Raw genomic sequence first — 19740 nt, 5'->3', positions numbered from 1 at the left:
ATTTTAACCAATTGATAACTTTACCAGTCAACCCAACCCAGTGTTCAAGTCGATATAGCAGTATGTTGTGATCAACAGTATCAAAAGCTGCACTGAGGTCCAGTAATACCAGGACCAATGTTTTGCCTGCATCAGTATTAAGACGTATGTCATTTATAACTTTAATCAGTGCTGTTTCAGTGCTATGATTGGCACGAAATCCTGACTGAAAGTTATCAAAACAGCTGTTTGACATCAAGAAGGCAGTTAATTGATTGAAGACAATTTTTTCAAGGATTTTCCCGATGAATGGTAGATTTGATATTGGCCTGTAGTTGTTTAATACTGAAGCATCCAGATTATTCTTTTTAAGTAGGGGCTTTACAACGGCTTTTTTCAGGGACATAGGAACAATGCCAGTCTCTAGGGATGTATTTATGATTTGAAGCACATCTGTAATTATAAGATGAAGAACAGACTTAAAAAAGTTGGTGGGCAGAATGTCCAATTCAGATGTTGAGGAACTGAGATTTTGTACAGTTTTTTCAAGAGTCTCATAATCAATGAAACAAAATTCTGACATTGTGTTGAAGTTATCTGTCTGTGTCACTGGTGATTGCAGTTTTTCAATTATTTGCAACTGAGATATATTATGAGCAATATTCTGCTGTATTTTATCAATTTTACCTTTGAAGAAGGATGCAAACTCATTGCATTTATTAACTGAGGGAAGTTCAGGTGCTAATTGTGGTGGGGGATTAGTTAGCTTCTCTACTGTTGAAAATAGCACACGGGCATTGTTCATATTCCTGTTTATGATGTTGGAGAAGAAAGACTGTCTTGTTTTATGAATTTCATAATTATATTTACAAAGCATCTCTTTATGGATTTGATAATGGATGTGAAGTTTAGATTTGCGCCATTTTCTTTCAGTCTTTCTACATTCTCTCTTTAGCAGTTTAACAGCTGGGTATTGCTTCCATGGTGCTTTCTGCTTGTCATTGACTCTTTTGATTTTGAATGGAGCAATATCATCCATAATCTGGGTCATATTTAAATTAAAAATTTCCAGTAAATCATCTACAGAGTCTGACATTTTGGTTGAGATCCGAGAGAGAGCTTGCTCAAAGAGAACACATGTGTTGTCATTTATGACTCTCCTACCCATAGTCGTTGAGCTGTTCTGAATGTGACGAGACATAGAAACATCAGAGAAAACACAAAAATGATCAGATAAGGCCAGGTCAACAACAGTAGTAGAAACAGTGATAACGAGGTCAAGGGTATGACCACGAGAGTGGGTTGGCCCCTGTACATGTTGTACTAGGTTAAAGCTGTCAATAAGTGCAAGAATTTCTCTGGCATAAGTGTTTTCAGGATTATCTACATGCAAGTTAAAATCCCCAGGTATAATAAGACAGTCAAACTTTAAGCAAATGACTGACAACAGTTCACCAAACTCTTCCAGAAAAACTTTGGCTGAATGTCTCGGAGGCCTGTAAATAGTTAATAACAATATGTTAGGAGAGCATGTAACAAGTGCACATAAGTGTTCAAAGGATGTAAAATCACCAAGTGAGGATTGTTTACATTGAAAAGAGACTTTGAATATATTTGTGATCCCTCCACCTTTCCCCTGTCGGGTAACATTCATAAAATTAAAATTTGGGGGAGCTGCTTCAATAAGGGTGGTAGCACTATTTGCTTGACCCAGCTAAGTTTCAGTTAGAAGCAAAAAATCAAGATTGTGTTTGCAGATAAGATCATTAATTAAAAATGACTTGTTTGAAAGTGATCTAACGTTCAGAAGAGCTAGCTTTACAGAAAGTCTAGAAGTAATATCCGCTTGGGCACGCTGATGTTGTTTTGAAACAGGAAGGAGACTAGACTGGTTTACCCCCTGGGTTAAATATGCTCTGTGTTTTCTATTTCTTATCAACACAGGAATAGAGAATGGCATAGGCATATTGCTCAATAAATGCTCAAAATGGCCAGAAAAATGTCTTGACTATATTTTCTATTCATTTTACAACTTATGGTGGTAAATAAAAGTGTGACTTTTCATGGAAAACACAGAATTGTCTGGGTGACCCCAAACTTTTGAACGGTACACTGCAAAAACCCGGCTTACAAAAACAAGAAAAAAAAGTAATAAAATGAGGAATATTTTACTTAAAATAAGCAAAATTATCTTCCAACAGAACAAGAAAATTTGACTTGGCAAGATTTTTAAAAACAAGTAAATATATCTAGCTTTAGAAACCCCACAGATGTCTTAAAACTAGTGTATTTATACTAAAAACAAGTAGATTTGTACTACTCATTTTAACATGCTAGATACTTTGTCCCCCAGCCAACAGTTTGACTATTTCATCTGGGCATATTGGTGTGCTCTGTTTAAGTAAGTGTTTATACCAGCTGAGACCGCCAAATAAATCAAAATCAAAACAACAAACCAATCCATTTTGTCGCCTATTTTTGTTGCCAGATTGACAATACAACAATTCATTTCATTTAGTTATCTGTTTTGTGTTAAGAGATTAAAAGAAAGGATAAGACTCTTGAAATAAGAAATTCTGACTTTGACAAACTTGCCATGGTTAATATAACACCGATGAAATTATGGTAATTGTCATTTTAAGACAAAACTTACTCATAACCGGTAATAAAATCTCAATAACAAGTTATAATACCTTATTAAGATAATTGAGGGGAAAAAATGCTTAAAGTAAGTGAAATACTCTTACACAAAACCTGCCTGGAAAGGAGAATTATCTTGGCAGACAAATAACAAGCATATTTTGTCTTGATTTAAGATATTTAATCTTGGTTAGATTTTACTTTTTGTATATATATATCACACCCACCCACCCACCCCTTGTGCGCGCTCCCTGCGCTCTGGCGCGGTCTCCATGCGCGCTCCCGCTAACAGTCCGCATACAGAAGAGGAGGGCGGGACGGTGCGCGCGCGCTACGTGCAGAAACGCTGTCGTCGTCGCACCGTAACAGAGAGAGAGAGAGAGAGAGAGAGAGAGAGAGACTCACGTGTGTGTCTTTGAGGGGCGTGTGCGTGCGTGTGTTTCTCTCTGCTGCTGAAGCGCAAGGAAGCTCTGAGAGCTGCGACTTTCCTACACACACACACACACACACACACACCATTAAAGCGCTCGGGAAGAAGTGACGCGATGAGCGCAGTTTCGCTTATCTGTAACGTTTAACAGCGCGCGCGCGCACACACACACACCCACCGACCGACGTGTCCGTGATTCACACACAGGGTGGCTTTTAAATACACAGCATTGGATCGCAAGAAGAACGGAGTCTAAAAGAAGAAGAAAAAAGGTAGGGGTGTGTGTGTGTGTGTGTGTGTGTGTGTTTTCTAAAAGCGGTTTCAGTGCCAGGCTCGCCTTATTACACGTTATTACGCGTTATTACGCGTTATTACGCGTATATTGCTGCATGCATTAAGCTTGATTTCCCTCACACGGTTCTGCTGTTGCAGGATCGCTGTATTGCTCAACATCTACACTTTCAAATCGAACATCTACGCTTCTTCATCTCGTATGCTATTCTTCAGTTCATGTGTTCATGAGTTCTTGAGTGCAAGATCCTTTCACAATTCTGACTTCAGAAGGTGGAAGGTCCTGAAATGATTCCCAGCAGAAACTAATTCCAAGTAGAAGAACCTTTGAGGAACCCTGTTTCTAGAAAAGCTCCAGGTCACAGATGAACATCATGCATTTTAGTTTTTGAGTTTCATTGATGATTCTCATAAAACATCATTCCTAGTCAGGCTCGCTCGGTTCTTCCGGTTATTGTACCTTGGTTTCTTGCTTGTAAATGTGTTTTGAGTAATGAGCTGCATGCTTTTGGGAACATTATACATATTATGGATGGTTTTTTTCCCTCTTCCATTCATCCCTCCGTCCGGATTCGTCACTCACTCTGCTAGAGCGCTTCATTCATCCAGCGTCTTTTACAGCCTCATCAGTCGATAATGCGTTTTACAACTCCGACATAAACCTCTCAGCCCTTACACATCTCAATGCAACTGTAATCTCCTCGCACTGCTCAGGACACTTTCACCACGCGCATCATTCCAGAATGTAATGAAACATTGTTGCTGTTGTTGTTGTTGTTGTTGTTGTTGTTGTTGTTGTTGATGATGATGTTGTATCAGGATGCGAGATTGTTTTCGATAATCATATCGATTTATAACGAAGATGCACTGCTGTGATTTTTGCTGTGATGCTCTGCTGAAGATTCCTGAAAAATAGTTCTCCTGCTTCAGTTCTTCAGTTTATTGTCACCTGGATGCTGTAGAACTCCAGATGGTCTGCTCAACTCTAAGTTCAGGAAGTGATGTCAAACTCATGAGCTAAGAACCCTTAATTATCTGCAGAATCTATTGAAGAAAGCTTTGAGAAGATTTCCCTCGAAGAGCTCGTATTTATTTAGAATTAATGATTCTGAAGTAGGGCGGCATGGTGGTGTAGCGGTTAGCGCTGTCGCCTCACAGCAAGAAGGTCCGGGTTCGAGCCCCGTGGCCGGCGAGGGCCTTTCTGTGTGGAGTCTGCATGTTCTCCCCGTGTCCGCGTGGGTTTCCTCCGGGTGCTCCGGTTTCCCCCACAGTCCAAAGACATGCAGGTTAGGTTAACTGGTGACTCTAAATTGACCGTAGGTGTGAATGTGAGTGTGAATGGTTGTCTGTGTCTATGTGTCAGCCCTGTGATGACCTGGCGACTTGTCCAGGGTGTACCCCGCCTTTCGCCCGTAGTCAGATGGGATAGGCTCCAGCTTGCCTGCGACCCTGTAGAACAGGATAAAGCGGCTCAAGATAATGAGATGATATGAGACTCTGAAGTAAGTCGCATGTTCTTTTCTCCGGTTCGAATGAGACGTGTGATGTTGGGGACATGGCAGTCAGAACAGGAGCAGGATGAGATGAGCTCAATGATGGAGGCAGGGAGTCCAACACTTTCTCCCTCAACTCAGTGTTTTACACACACACACACACACACACACACACACACACACACACACACACACACACACACATGCAGTGTTATTACTGTGACAGACTGAGAGAAAAACCTGATAAACATACAGAGAAAAAGAGAGACAAAATAAGCTGACAGACAGACAGACAGACACAATGAGAAACAACTCTCACAGTCAGACAGATGGAGTGACAGGTAGACATACAGTAGTGGAAGACAGACAGACAGACAGACAGACAGGCAGACAGACAAATATACCTGATCGACAGATAGAGAAATGAGTCTCACACTCAGACAAACCTGAGACAGGCAGATATGTTGGACAGAGAGACAGGCAAAGAGGCTAAACTGTCAGACCGAGACAGAAGCATAAAAAGGTGACAGACAGACAGAGGTGAGAAATCTCTGTTTTGTATCTTTAATATCTAACAGTATTTGAGAAAACCGGAATCCAGCAGCCATTTTGTACAAGTGATTGAATAAATGTACTCACAGCTGGTTTGCTTCAAGGATTCACTAAAGTTCTGCAAGGTCACCTAAATTTGTACATAAACAACAATTCTACAACTCCATTTTGTCATTTGTTTAATATATATATATATATATATATATATATATATATATATATATATATATATATATATATATATATATACAGTATATTTGTTTTATATATTAGAATTGCAATGTTTCAATAATTTAAATTGTTTCAAATAATTTTGTATATTTTTACAAGAGCTTGTATTTCAACAAAAGGCAAACATTTTTTTTTTAGATATAGAATTTTTTTAAAAACACTAACAGATATTTTTGTGTTTTTGGACCAAAATTCAGATGGTTGCTCATCCTGTCATAATTATTACTGAATAATTTTGAATTTGAATAAAAAAAAAAAATACTAATTTGATTACCCATTACATGTGAATATTTCTTTATTTTTATTTTAAACAAGTCTGTTTGTCATAAACAAATTATCAAATCTAAAAACTTAAAATAAATAAGTCAAGTTAAGTTTATTTTTATAGCGCTTTTAACAATAGACATTGTCGCAAAGCAGCTTTGCAGAATTTTAATGACTTTAAACATGAGCTAATTTTATCCTGAATCTATCCCCAGTGAGCAAGCCTGTGGTGACAGAATAAACAAATGTATCCTAATCTTTGAAGAATTTATATCCATGTTTTGTCATGTAGTCCAATAATATTAAGTAAAAAAAATGACTTTGTGTCATTTCTTCCCTTCACTTTTATAATTAAAAAATAAATGCAATAATTAAAAAATAATTTTAATAAAAATATTTTTATACATCTTGAATGGTGGCGGCACGGTGGTGTAGTGGTTAGCGCTGTCGCCTCACAGCAAGAAGGTCCGGGTTCGAGCCCCGTGGCCGGCGAGGGTCTTTCTGTGCAGAGTTTGTATGTTCTCCCCGTGTCCGCGTGGGTTTCCTCCGGGTGCTCCGGTTTCCCCCACAGTCCAAAGACATGCAGGTTAGGTTAACTGGTGACTCTAAATTGAGCGTAGGTGTGAATGTGAGTGTGAATGGTTGTCTGTGTCTATGTGTCAGCCCTGTGATGACCTGGCGACTTGTCCAGGGTGTACCCCGCCTTTCGCCCGTAGTCAGCTGGGATAGGCTCCAGCTTGCCTGCGACCCTGTAGAACAGGATAAAGCGGCTACAGATAATTGATGGATGGATGGATCTTGAATGGTGTATTAGAACTGTACGTTTCTCCTTATTGAAGTGTGATAGCTATGTGTGTGTGTACATTATTCAATTAAAATTACTCATAAAATATTATAAATTTAAATTTAACCAACTCTATCCTGTATATGAGGCAAAATTTCCCAATCATGACAGACAAGCTAATGTGGTGGTGTGTTTGTGAGGGTACATGGCCTGAGAAGGGGTTTTGAGAGAGAGAGAGAGAGAGAGAGAGAGAGAGAGCTGTGTGAAGTGGAATCCAGGTCGAGGGGCAACAGAACAGCTGCCTCTGCCATTTCTGCAGTGTGTTTGTGTCACTGAGAGAGTTAATGTTTCAGCTCAGAGACGAGGCACAGTGAGATATGACTGGCGATCAAAACACCACTCTCGCTCTCTCTCTCTTTCTCTCTGGCTCTCTCTCTCTCTCTCTCTCACTCATATGACTGTGTGCTTTTTATACCTGAACACATTCCATTCTTGGAACTGAAACATGTCAGGGTGTTACACCGTCACTTCAACACCATCCATCCATCCATTCGTCCATCCTTTGATCCGTCATCCATCCATCCATTATCTGTAGCTGCTTATCTTGTGCAGGGTCACAGGCAAGCTGGAGGCTATCCCAGCTGACTATGGGTGAAAGTCACCCGATCATCGCAGGGCTGACACAGAGACAAACAACGATTCACACTCACACCTACAGTCAATTTAGAGCCAACAATTAGCCTAACCTGCATGTCTTTGGACTGTGGGGGAAACCGGAGCACCCGGAGGAAACCCACGCGGACACAGGGAGAACATACAAGCTCCACACAGAAAGGCTCCTGTCGGCCACTGGGCTCGAACCCGAACCTTCTTGCTGTGAGGCGACAGCGCTAACCACTACACCACCATGCCGCTGATCCAATATCCATCCACCTATTTATTTATCCATTCATTTATTCATACATCCACCCATCCATCTAGCCATCCATTCATCCACTTATCCATTCATTTATCCATCCTTTGATCTAACATCATCCATCCATCTATCCATTCATTTATTCAGATTCTGAGTAAAGTTAATCACTTAGCATTAAGAATCACAGTAACCCACTTCCTATTTTAAAGTGCTGCGCCATCATTTTTTTAAATTGGAAGTCTGTCTAGGTGGAATTTTGATGCACTTATTCATTCATTTATTCATTTATTTATTTTTTAACAGATAAGCAAAACCTTCCAAAATTATCATCACCACTATTTGGTGTGGGCGTGTATGGGTGTGTGTGTGTGTGTGTGTGTGTGTGTGTGCGCGCGCGCGGGGGGGGGGGGGGGGGACTGTTTTTTTTCCTTTAATAAACATCACATATTTTAAATGAAACAAACTAAAATTGAGCAATTCCAGCGTTATGGACGTGACACTTGAACTCAAAATGGCAACAAATGACCCAGTGCATGTTTTATTGTCTCCCAGTATTTAAACAAGTGTTGCATATTTTAAGGCTGTACCATACTGGAGAAGTGATAGAACAAGAACAATTCCCATAGTACATCTAGGGCATGCCAGAAAATGCCAATAAAAGATGCGTTATGGATGTGACAGAAAAAGTATCACTTTTCTTGGGTGACTGTACATTTTTATCAAACTCTGTGAAATCGTAAACCTAATGTCGAAATGGAGATATCCATTTGATAAAGGGGTCCAAGGTGAATCTTAAAAAATCTTTGTTTAAAATATTTTGTATTTTATGCAGAGTTTCGGAAGGAAAAGTCAGCGTTATGGATGTGACGAAATTCCGTTATGGATGTGATGCGTCTGAAATAGACATGGCATATGTTTAGAAAATCAGCAATTTAACCACCATAACCCTTTGAAAAACTCTCTAAATATCAGCTAAAACTATCAAAGTTCTTAAATAATATTTAGGATGGCTATTGTTTTGCTGTTTTGTGGATTTTAGCATACATTTCTGTGGCTTGTGGCAATAATATAGAATTGTACATGATCAAAGTTATTCGTGTCATTAGCTAAAGTAGTGAAGGCGAAGGGAACAATTCTTGTGACAAATTGGTTCAACTTATTCACATCTGTAAAATACAGGCCTAGGTGATATCTCTGGGAGTGGTTTTGATGTATTACATGTTGCTTTATTTTTGCATGGTGAGGTTGACATTTATATGGAATTGCCCAATTCTGAATCAGTTCCCAGGTCACAAAATACAGCTAGGGGCCGATGGGGGAAAAAAGGAAAGTAAATCAGTGAGTCAAAATATTTTAGTGAACTGAAAGAAAGTAAAAGGATGAAATTGACTTCTGTACTTTTTATTTGTTTGTTTGTTTGTTTGTTTGTTTGTTTGTTTGTTTGTTTTTGGCAGAACCAAGTCACATTTTATAAAAGTCACATTTTGTATTTTTCATGAGACTTTAAGTCTGAACTAAACATCTGAGTCCAAGAACAGAAATAAATTCCCAAGTGACATGAAGACCAAAAATAGATTTTATTAAATAAAATAAAATAATTATTAAATAAAATAAACTTCTTCTTCCATTCGAACCACCACTACTACCAATAATAATAATAATAATAATTCTACTTTGCATTGTTTTATTTTCTAAACTGAGAGAATCACAAATCAGTGTGATTTTTTTCAGTGCAAATAGCTCAAATCACAAATTACCTATTTGTTTGTTTATGGTAGAATTCCAAGAAGAAGAAGCCTTTATTTGTCACTTGCACACTCAAGCACAGTGAAATTCTTCTCTGTATTTAACCAATCTGAAACAGTGAACACACACACATTTGCACACACAAGTGAGCAATGAGCGCACACACACACACACACACACACACACACACACACACACACACACACACACACACACACACACAGAGCAGTGGGCAGTTATGCTACACATACATGTCAATCTATACGGAATGTCCGTATTTTATACGGATTTGATTCAATAAACGTAGTATACGGGCGTATAAATAAAGTTATACGGATTCTTTAAAAAAACTTCAATATTTATTTAGAGCTATAATCAATTCCCATGATGATAAAAGAGTGCATAACATTTACAAATGTACTGTACACCACAGACAGCCAGTAAAGAGTCTTATGAAATCGCGCGTTATCTTGTGGTAGCGAGACTTCGTTCCACTTTTGATCATGCGCACACCGCATTGCGAGAATCCCACCAACCGTGAAGTCATAGACATATAAACATAGACGCCGCCTTCTGCGTAGAATCATACGTCATCCTCGCCGCCATATTGGATGTGGCAAAGTGGAGATTCTTCAACCGTCTCTGGTATAGCGTCTAGACAGTAGCCGAGAATAAAGATGCCTCATTCATGTGCTGCGTTTAACTGTACCAACAGGTTTACCGTCCAAACGAGATCACATGGGATTACCTTTCACAGGTGAGACTGGAAAAATACTTTTCATTGTATTTGGTCATTATAACGTAATTTTACGAACAGATTTTCCTGACTTTGTGGCTAATATGAAGTCTCGTGCATAATAGCCGCTCGATGAAACCTGTCTCCAAACAATGAAGTATTTCCTTCGTAACTACGCTGATAACACTTTGTGTTTTTGTCAAACATTGGAGCTTTGTATTCATTCTGAAGGTTTATTGTTATTAATATTGAATAAAAAGTAACTGGGATATATCATTGTTAATTATCATTCAAATTTTAGGTAAATTCTTTTAATTTGCATCTTATACGGATTTTATAAGGGAAATACAGATTTTGGAGGTTGGTTATACAGGTTTGATTGACCAAAGGTTGACATGTATGGCTACAGCGTCCGGGGAGCAGTTGGGGGTTAGGTGCCTTGCTCAAGAGCACTTCAGCCCAAGGCCGCCCCATGATAACCTGACCTGCATGTCTTTGAACTGTGGGGGAAACCGGAGCACCCGGAGGAAACCCACGCAGACACGGGGAGAACATGCAAACTCCACACAGAAAGGCCCTCGCCGGCCACGGGGCTCGAACCCGGACCTTCTTGCTGTGAGGCGACATTGAGTTTGTTTGCTCGCATGTAATTAGTAATTTATTAGACTAAAGACATTAGACTAATTCATAATTTGTCTGAAATAAGTAAGCCTGAGACATGGAGTAGAAATAAATTCCCAGGTGACGGGGTGACTGCTGATGAACAAACAAATAAACAAACAAATAAACTACGCTGACCACTTTAAAATAAAAGAATCATGAATCAGTGATTTGAATTATTTTAGTGGACTGAACTAAATACAGGAGCTCAGTACTTAAACACTGCAACTATTTTTTTGGAGGGGAGGAGGGCAAAGCTGAGATCCTTGCTTTCATAAAAAGTTTCCTATTTTTAATTAGACTTGAAGAGTCAGGTTTTGGTTTCACTTTTACTGCTGTTCAATGTGATTTTTATAACAGTCCTGTATTCCTGTGGAACCAAAACAAAACACACACACACACACACACACACACACACACACACAGGGGATGGTATACAGATAGAGCTGTGTTTAATAGCAGTACCAGACCCTGGAGATGTTCGACAGATCAGCTTCATGATATCAGTTTATCTTTACACACGCTATTGGATTTACTATAAATAAATGCAGGGATTATTTACAGCACTACTCCAGAATGTTGCACAAGTGTGAAGCTCTGATGACCCCAGGGCTTTTACTGCTGTCCTTCTGCTGGATTAGGTTTCAAATGTTCATGTCGCTCTGGCTGGGGCTGGGGCTCGAGCTCACAGTGGAAATTTCCACTCCACAGTCAGCGAGCTTCCTTTGTTCCGCCGTCACTGGAAGTCGACTCGAGTGGCTGCAGCCAAAGCAGGAAAAAAAAAAAAACATAAGGAGGCGGGAGGGAGAGAAATGAGACGGTCAGGGCTGTGTGAGATGATGATATCATTTTGATCTCATGATAAATCATGCCACAATGTACTTCTGAGATATTATGAGATCTTTTTCGTGTATTTACCAAAAAAAAAACCCTTTTAAAATGAATGTGGAAGCAGTGGATAAAAGATTTGCACTTGTCTTAAAGTCTTAAAGATTTGCACTTCCTCATCAAAATTGTAAAATGTTTCTTTTCACAGATTTAAATTTTTCTCATTTTAGTTACATTTATTTTTAGTTTTTATGAGTAATTTATCTTTTATTTGTTTGCATTTTTAACATAAAAATGCATTTATATTGCAGTATCTATATGTCTCTGTCTCTCTCTCTCTCTCTCTCTCTCTTTCACACACACACACACACACATACACACACATCAATATGTCAACATTTACTCCACATTTTATTCTTCTTCTGTTCTTTTTAAAATATTTATGTATTTGTTTGTTTGTTTTTAAGATTTCTGTACTTTTTATTAAAAATTTTCTCCCATGTATTCAATTCCATTTTGGTTTTTATTCATGAACACATTATTTCTTTTCTCATTCAGAAAAAAAAAAAAAAAAAAAAAAAATATATATATATATATATATATATATATATATATATATATATATTTTTTTTTTTTTTTTTTTTTTTTTTTGTCTAGTTTTATTTATTTTTTTCTCTTTTTTTCTCCTTAACAGTTCAAAAAATAATGTCACTTTATGTTGTGCAAACAAAATCTGAATAATTCTAATAATAATTCTAATAATAAACAGTTGCACAATGAGACCATAACTTCCTCTTTCCAAGAATTATTTCCAGTGAATCTTTGGTATTTTTCCAGAGATAAATAAGGAACTTACTAAATATCTATTATAAACTGCCTGTAAGTTTCAGTCAGCAGGAAGTATCTCATTGTGAACTTGTGACTGGAAATCTTCAGAAAAACAACACGCTCCAAAGCATATGTCATGACCTACAGGTCTGATCAGAATTCTCTAAAACCCTGAAGTGTCTGATCATCTTTTAACATTTATAGGACATCCCGGGGTTGAGTTTATTGAAAAAAAAAACATGCAGAATGAGTTCAGTGTGTTTTCCTCTGGTTCACGCTCAGAGCTTATTGACATGTTGAGCAAAACGCAAACAAACAGGAAAGATGAGTGGAAAGATCAAATAACCATATTTCAGGCTGGAGGATCATGTATTTGAAGCCTACACTCAGAATTGTGCCATTTTTACAACAAAGTGGGGGGAAAACCCACAGATGCCTCCATTTTGTTTGCAAGACGCTAACTAGAAGGGCACTTGGTAGAGTCCATGCCTCCATTACATTACATTAATGGCATTTAGCAGACACTGTTATCCAGAGCAACATACAACATACCCAGAGCAGCCTGGGGAGCAGTTGGGGGATAGTTGCCTTGTTCAAGGGCACTTCAGCCATTCCTGGTGGTCCAGGGAATCGAACAACTGACCTTTTGGTCCCAAAGCTGCTTCTCTAACCATTAGGCCATGGCTTCCCCCATCAAGCCACATGTTATCAACATCAAAATCAAACCACTTGAACCTAGGATAATACTAAAGCTGTCCACCAAATTTCATCCAAATCCATTCAGTACATTTTGAGTTACATTGGGAACAGACAAAAAAAAAAAAACAACCAAAAAAAAAAAAAATCCGGAGTTGAAAACATCACCTCCTCCAATACAGTTGGCAGAGGTAACCAACTAACTATGATGAATGAGTGGTGTATATTTTCCTCATCAGAACAGTGAACTTGGACTCAGTGATATAGATTTAACAAGTGAACATGTCTCTGTGTTGACTGAGCTAAAGCTAAAACTTGTGTATATCCAGTACAACTCAGAAGTGCTGCTGTGTTTACTGCTCATACCGTTGTGAGTGGCCATTTGGATTTGATGTCACTCTTTGAACTCAGGGGTTGGGGTTGAAGAGAACATCCAGAGTTTCCTAAATCAGAATTTTGAGATGAGGGTGTGTGTTCTTTGTTGGGTTTTTTTGTTTTGTTTTTTAATGTTTTGAGTGGCACGGTGGTGTAGTGGTTAGCATGGTTGCCTCACAGCAAGAAGGTTATGGGTTCGAACCCAGTGGCTGGTGAGGGCCTTTCTGTGTGGAGTTTGCATGTTCTCCCCGTGTCTGCGTGGGTTTCCTCCGGGTGCTCCAGTTTCCCCCACAGTCCAAAGACATGTGGTTAGGTTAATATGGGACGGCCTTGGGCTGAGGTGCCCTTGAGCAAGGCACCTAACTCCCAACTGCTCCCCGGGTGCTGTTAGCATGGCTGCCCACTGCTCTGGGTATGTGTGTGTGCTCATTGGTTACGTGTGTGTGCATGTGTGTGTTCACTGCTTCAGATGGGTTAAATGTAGAGAGGAAATTTCACAATTGTGTGATGAATAAAAGTTGTGCTTGCTTTCTTTTCTTTCTAGTTTCCAAGGTTAGGAATGACAAGTTATGACCTTTGGTGGAATGCAACAAAATGTTAAGATAAAAAGTTTCAGTCTTTTTTCTTTTTGAAAATTTTCAGGAAAATATCCATGCAGCCCTCAAAAAATAGTGAACTGATTTGGATGAAATTTGGAGGAAAGGTGAACCATGGGACAAGGAACAATTGATTAGATTTTGATGCAAATCCAGAATTGTATGCAGATCCATGATGGTTTTGGTGTTTCCAACATAACTCAAAGTAGTGAATGGATTTGGATGAAATTTGGTGTACAGCTTTAGTATTATCCTAGGAGCAAGTGATTAGATTCTGATGTTGATTGTATGTGGCTTGGTGGAGGTATGGACTCTACCAAATGGCTTTCGAGATCTTGATTGAATATGCGTTCCACAGTAGAGCAGCCAAACCTTTACTAAATATTTAATTAAAATAACAGACAGAGAAATATATTTAAAAGCACGTCAAAATAATTACTAACAGCTAAACGAGAGGATATCATTTTGGGTTTTTTTAGCAAAATGAAGCTACAAACAAAGTTATTCCAAAAATCAACAAAAAGTTATTAAGGCCAAGGATCGTCTGAGTGGAATAAAGGCGTTTATGGATATAACAGATGTATTGGTGGTGAGGTCGCTTTGTATAAACAGTGTTGTGTATGAACATGTTACAGCTGAAATATTCTGACCGTTAATGTCCTGAAGGATGTTATGGACATTCACATGTATGTGTCTACACCTCATTGTCCGGTGTTTGTTATTATTATGGGAAAACAAGACTAAAACTGTTTTTGCATTAGAGAACAGAATTGGTCCGAGTAAAGGACATTTTAATGATTGTTATTTAAGAGACCAGCAGGAACATGTTAAAGGTCAGAGAGAATATTGCAGAATTGTGATGCTGTGACCAAGCTCAGCTGTCTTACTGACATTGTTAGGTTTTTTGTTTTTTTTTGGTGAATCTAGACAGATTTTTTTCTCTGATTCATCAATAAATAAAGGCATCCTGAGGTTATATTAACTGTATAACCTATTTCCAAGCTTCAGACTGGATTTTTTTTTTCACTTGTCATTGCTTGATAATGATAAATTATGTCATATTGCATATGCATTTTTGAGAAATTATGATATTATGATATTGAGGATATTTTTTCGTATAAATCTTTTATTTATTGTATTTTTTAATAAAATATAATTACAAACTGTTTCCGAGCAGCTGATTTTAATATATTTTTTACAGCGTGAATTCATTTTCAAAATTTTGTTGTCATTAATTAAATAAAAGTATCATTGAACAGGTTTTTGTTTTCCATTTCTGGAAACTTTTTCTGGAAATTTCTTAGCAAACTGTCAGATATGTAAGGGAGGTGGATGTAAGTGCAGAAGTGATCAGTTTAATAATAACAGTGCAGTGCATAAACAAAGTGCACAAACACACACAAAGGCAAACAATCCAAAACATCAGGCTTGATCAATAATGTGAAAAAAGCAAAGGGTTGGGCAAGGTGCAAACAGGATATCAGAGGCAAAGCGAGAACGGGAACGAGAAACAGGCACAGGAAACAAGAAATCAGAAACATGGGAAGAAAGGCTCGGTAATGCATACTGACATATCGTAATACTTCGCACTGATCATGCATCAGCACAGTCCTTAAATAGGTGCACACATAGGTCCTTAATTAAGTTCAGGTGCACATCGTTAACAGCGCGTGTGCTGGAGTCCGCTCGACACATGCGCAGCCCGAGATGTGCCTTCAGGTGCACACGCCACACCGCACAGGACTGACAGAACCCCCTCCCAAAGAGCTCCCACTGGGAGCGAAAATCCATCATACTTGGCTCCGGTGGGGGCTCAGGCTCGGGACAAGACTTGGATTCTTGACTAGGAGTGGGCTTGAGCTCGGGACTTGACTTGGGTCTTGGACTTGGCTTGGATCCAGGACTGAAGGTGGACTCAAGCTCCGAGCTGGATTCGAGCTCTGGAGATGAGTTGAGCTTTGGGCTGGCCTCTGGCTCCAGCTCAGGAGATGACTCAGGCTTGAGCTCTGGGTCTGGCTTGGACTCAGGGCTGGGCTCGAGCTCTGGAGACAACTTGAGCTCTGGCAACGACTTGAGCTCTGGGATGGACTCTGGCTCAAGCTCTGGAGATGACTCAGGTTGGAGTTCTGGAACTGGCTTGGGCTCAGGGCAGGAAGTGAGCTTCAACTCAGGCTCCAGGATGTATTCGGGCTCAGTAGAGGACTCAAGCTCTGGACTTGACTTGGACTGTGGACTTGACTTGGACTCAGGACTTGGCTCTAGTTCAAACTCAGGACTTAGCTTGGACTCAGAACTGGACTCAGGCATGGGCTCGAACTCTGTCAGCATGTTGCTTCGGTCCTGGTTAGGACCTGACGGTGGGATGACAGTGATGTCTTCATGGCCAGCTGAGGCAGAGGTCACTCTGACGTCCTCTGGCACAGATTCTGGAACAGGCTCAGGCTTTGGCACTGGCCTTGACTCTGGCATCGGCACTGAAGCTGGCGTAGGTGCCGACTCTGGCATAGGCTCTGATGTTCTAGCTGACCCAGGCACTGGCTCTGGAGTAGGCACTGACGCAGGCTCTGACACTGGAGCTGACTCTGACACTGGCGCTGGAACTGGCTCTGGAGTAGACACTGGTGCTGACTCTGACTCCAACTCTGGCACTGGTTCTGGAGCAGACACTGGCTCTGACTCCGACTCTGGCACTGGTGCTGGGGCAGGCATTGGCGCTGGTGCCAACACTGGCATTGGCACTGGAACAGGCGCTGGCACTAGAACAGACACTGGTGCTAGCACTGGAACAGATGCTGGCACTGGAAAAGACGCTGGCACTGGCTCAGGTTCCGACATGGGTGCTGATACAGACTCTGGTTCAGGCATTGATCCAGGTGCTGGTTCTGGCTGAGAAACCAGCTCTGGAGAGACAGCCTCTAGGAGGAGCTCAGGAACAACAGCCTCCTCTGCTGTCTCTACATCGGCCACTGGAGGGAGCTCTGGAGCGATGACCTCCTCTGCTGCATCAGCCACTGGAGGGAGCTCTGGAGCAACAGCCTCCTCCACTGCATCGGCCATCGGAATGATTGCCCCCCCCAAAATAAAAAATCATGGGATTCCTCCTTTTCCAGTGATTCAAAAATGAACTGGAGCATGGCAAAGAAAGTCTGTGAACTCCGAAGTCATGGGTGCTCGACTCGGATCAGGTAATCCACCCATTTGTGTGCTCGTCCAGCAATAAACATTAGGATAAAGCTTACCCAGATGGGTTCTGGTGGCTTGGGCTCTTGGAGGTCCTTATAGAAGTCACACTGCATGATGAATCCCATAGGGTGATGTATTCCACAGTAGGGTGCTGGGGGACTCCAGTCAGACTTCAGCCGGAAATATGAGGCGAGGGGCTGAGACAGGGAGACCCGGAAGTGGCGTGGAATCACGTGCTGAAAAACTTCTGCTACATCCATTGTGCCGTGAAATATTCTGTCAGATACGCAAGGGAGGTGGATGTAAGTGCAGAAGTGATCAATTTAATAATAACAGTGCAGTGTATAAACAAAGTGCACAAACACACACAAAGGCAAACATTCCAAAACGGCAGGCTAGATCAGTAACGTGGAAAAAGCAAAGGGTCGGGCGAGGTGCAAATGGGATATCAGAGGCAAAGCGAAAACGGGAACGAGAAACAGGTACAGGAATTAGGAAATCAGAAACATGGGAAGAAAGGCTCGGTAATGCGTACTGACATATTGTAATACTTTGCACTGACCATGCATCTGCACAGTCCTTAAATACTGTAGGTGCACACATCGCTCCTTAATTACAGTGGTGCTTGAAAGTTTGTGAACCCTTCAGAATTTTCTGTATTTTTACATCAATATTACCTAAAACATCATCAGATTTTCACACAAGTCCTAAAAGTCGATAAATAGAAACCAGTTAAACAAATGAGACAAAAATATTATACTTGGCCATTTATTTATTGAGGAAAATGATCCAATATTACATATCTGTGAGTGGCAAAAGTATGTGAACCTTTGCTTTCAGTATCTGGTGTGACCCTCTTGTGCAGCAATTACTGCAACTAAACGTTTCTGGTAACTGTTGATCAGTCCTGCACACTGGCTTGGAGGAATTTTAGCCCATTCCTCCATACAATACAGCTTCAACTCTGGGATGTTGGTGGGTTTCCTCACATGAACTGCTCACTTCAGGTCCTTCCACAACATTTTGATTGGATTAAGGTCAGGACTTTGACTTGGCCATTCCAAAACATTAACTTTATTTTTCTTTAACCATTCTTTGGTAGAACGACTTGTGTGCTTCGGGTCGTTGTCTTGCTGCATGACCCACCTTCTCTTGAGATTCAGTTCATGAACAGATGTCCTGACATTTTCCTTGAGAATTCACTGGTATAATTCAGAATTCATTGTTCCATCAATGATGACAAGCTGTCTTGGCCCAGATGCAGCAAAACAAGCCCAAACTATGATACTACCACCACCATGTTTCACAGATGGGATAAGGTTCTTATGCTGGAATGCAGTGTTTTCCTTTCTCCAAACATAACGCCTCTCATTTAAACCAAAAAGTTCTATTTTGGTCTCATGTGTCCACAAAACATTTTTCCAATAGCCTTCTGGCTTGTCCACGTGATCTTTAGCAAACTGCAGACGAGCAGCAATGTTCTTTTTGGAGAGCAGTGGCTTTCTCCTTGCAACCCTGCCATGCACACCATTGTTGTTCAGTGTTCTCCTGATGGTGGACTCATGAACATTAACATTAACCAATGTGAGAGAGGCCTTTCGTTGTTTAGAAGTTACCCTGGGGTCCTTTGTGACCTCGCCGACTATTACACACCTTGCTCTTGGAGTGATTTTTATTGGTCGACCACTCCTGGAGAGGGTAACAATGGTCTTGAATTTCCTCCATTTGTACACAATCTGTCTGACTGTTGATTGGTGGTGTCCAAACTCTTTAGAGATGGTTTTGTAACATTTTCCAGCCTGATGAGCATCAGCAATGCTTTTTCTGAGGTCCTCAGAAATCTCCTTTGTTTGTGCCATGATACACTTCCACAAACGTGTGTTGTGAAGATCAGACTTTGATAGATCCCTGTTCTTTAAATAAAACAGGGTGCCCACTCACACCTGATTGTCATCCCATTGATTGAAAACACCTGACTCTAATTTCACCTTCAAATTAACTGCTAATCCTAGAGGTTCACATACTTTTGCCACTCACAGATATGTAATATTGGATCATTTTCCTCAATAAATAAATGACCAAGTATCATATTTTTGTCTCATTTGTTTAACTGGGTTCTCTTTATCTACTTTTAGGACTTGTATGAAGATCTGATGATGTTTTAGGTCATATTTATGCAGAAATATAGAAAATTCTAAAGGGTTCATAAACTTTCAAGCACCACTGTAAGTTCAGGTGCGCACATGCGGGAGTCCGCTTGATGCACACGCAGGCCGAGGCGCGCCTCAGGTGCATGTTCCACAGCACGCAGGACTGACACAAACCTATATATTATGATGCATATTATGGAAATTTTTGTCATATTGCCCACCCTGGAGCCGAATTTCTATTTTATTAACATGGCACAACTGTTTATTGCTGTTTTAAACCTGGTAAACCAGGGCCCGCGACCCTGAACAGGATAAGCGATTACAGATAATTGATGAATGGATGGAGTATAATATGCTCCACT

General features: G+C 40.2%; 1 protein-coding gene across 3 annotated transcripts in view; it reads left to right on the top strand.

Annotated features, from left to right (window-relative positions):
* Nucleotides 1–3024: 3024 nt before the first annotated feature.
* The window catches only part of rnf24 (ring finger protein 24), an 81096-nt gene continuing 64380 nt past the window's right edge, over nt 3025–19740 (top strand). For all 3 annotated transcript variants that reach the window (XR_009654330.1, XM_060917179.1, XM_060917181.1), the window contains exon 1: nt 3025–3321. The gene's annotated coding sequence lies outside the window, so the exon portion shown is untranslated. The remainder of the gene's footprint in view (nt 3322–19740) is intronic.

The sequence above is a fragment of the Neoarius graeffei genome, chromosome 3 (assembly GCF_027579695.1).
Source record: "Neoarius graeffei isolate fNeoGra1 chromosome 3, fNeoGra1.pri, whole genome shotgun sequence".
Taxonomy (NCBI): Eukaryota; Metazoa; Chordata; class Actinopteri; order Siluriformes; family Ariidae; genus Neoarius; species Neoarius graeffei.
This window is presented reverse-complemented; position numbering and strand designations above follow the sequence as displayed.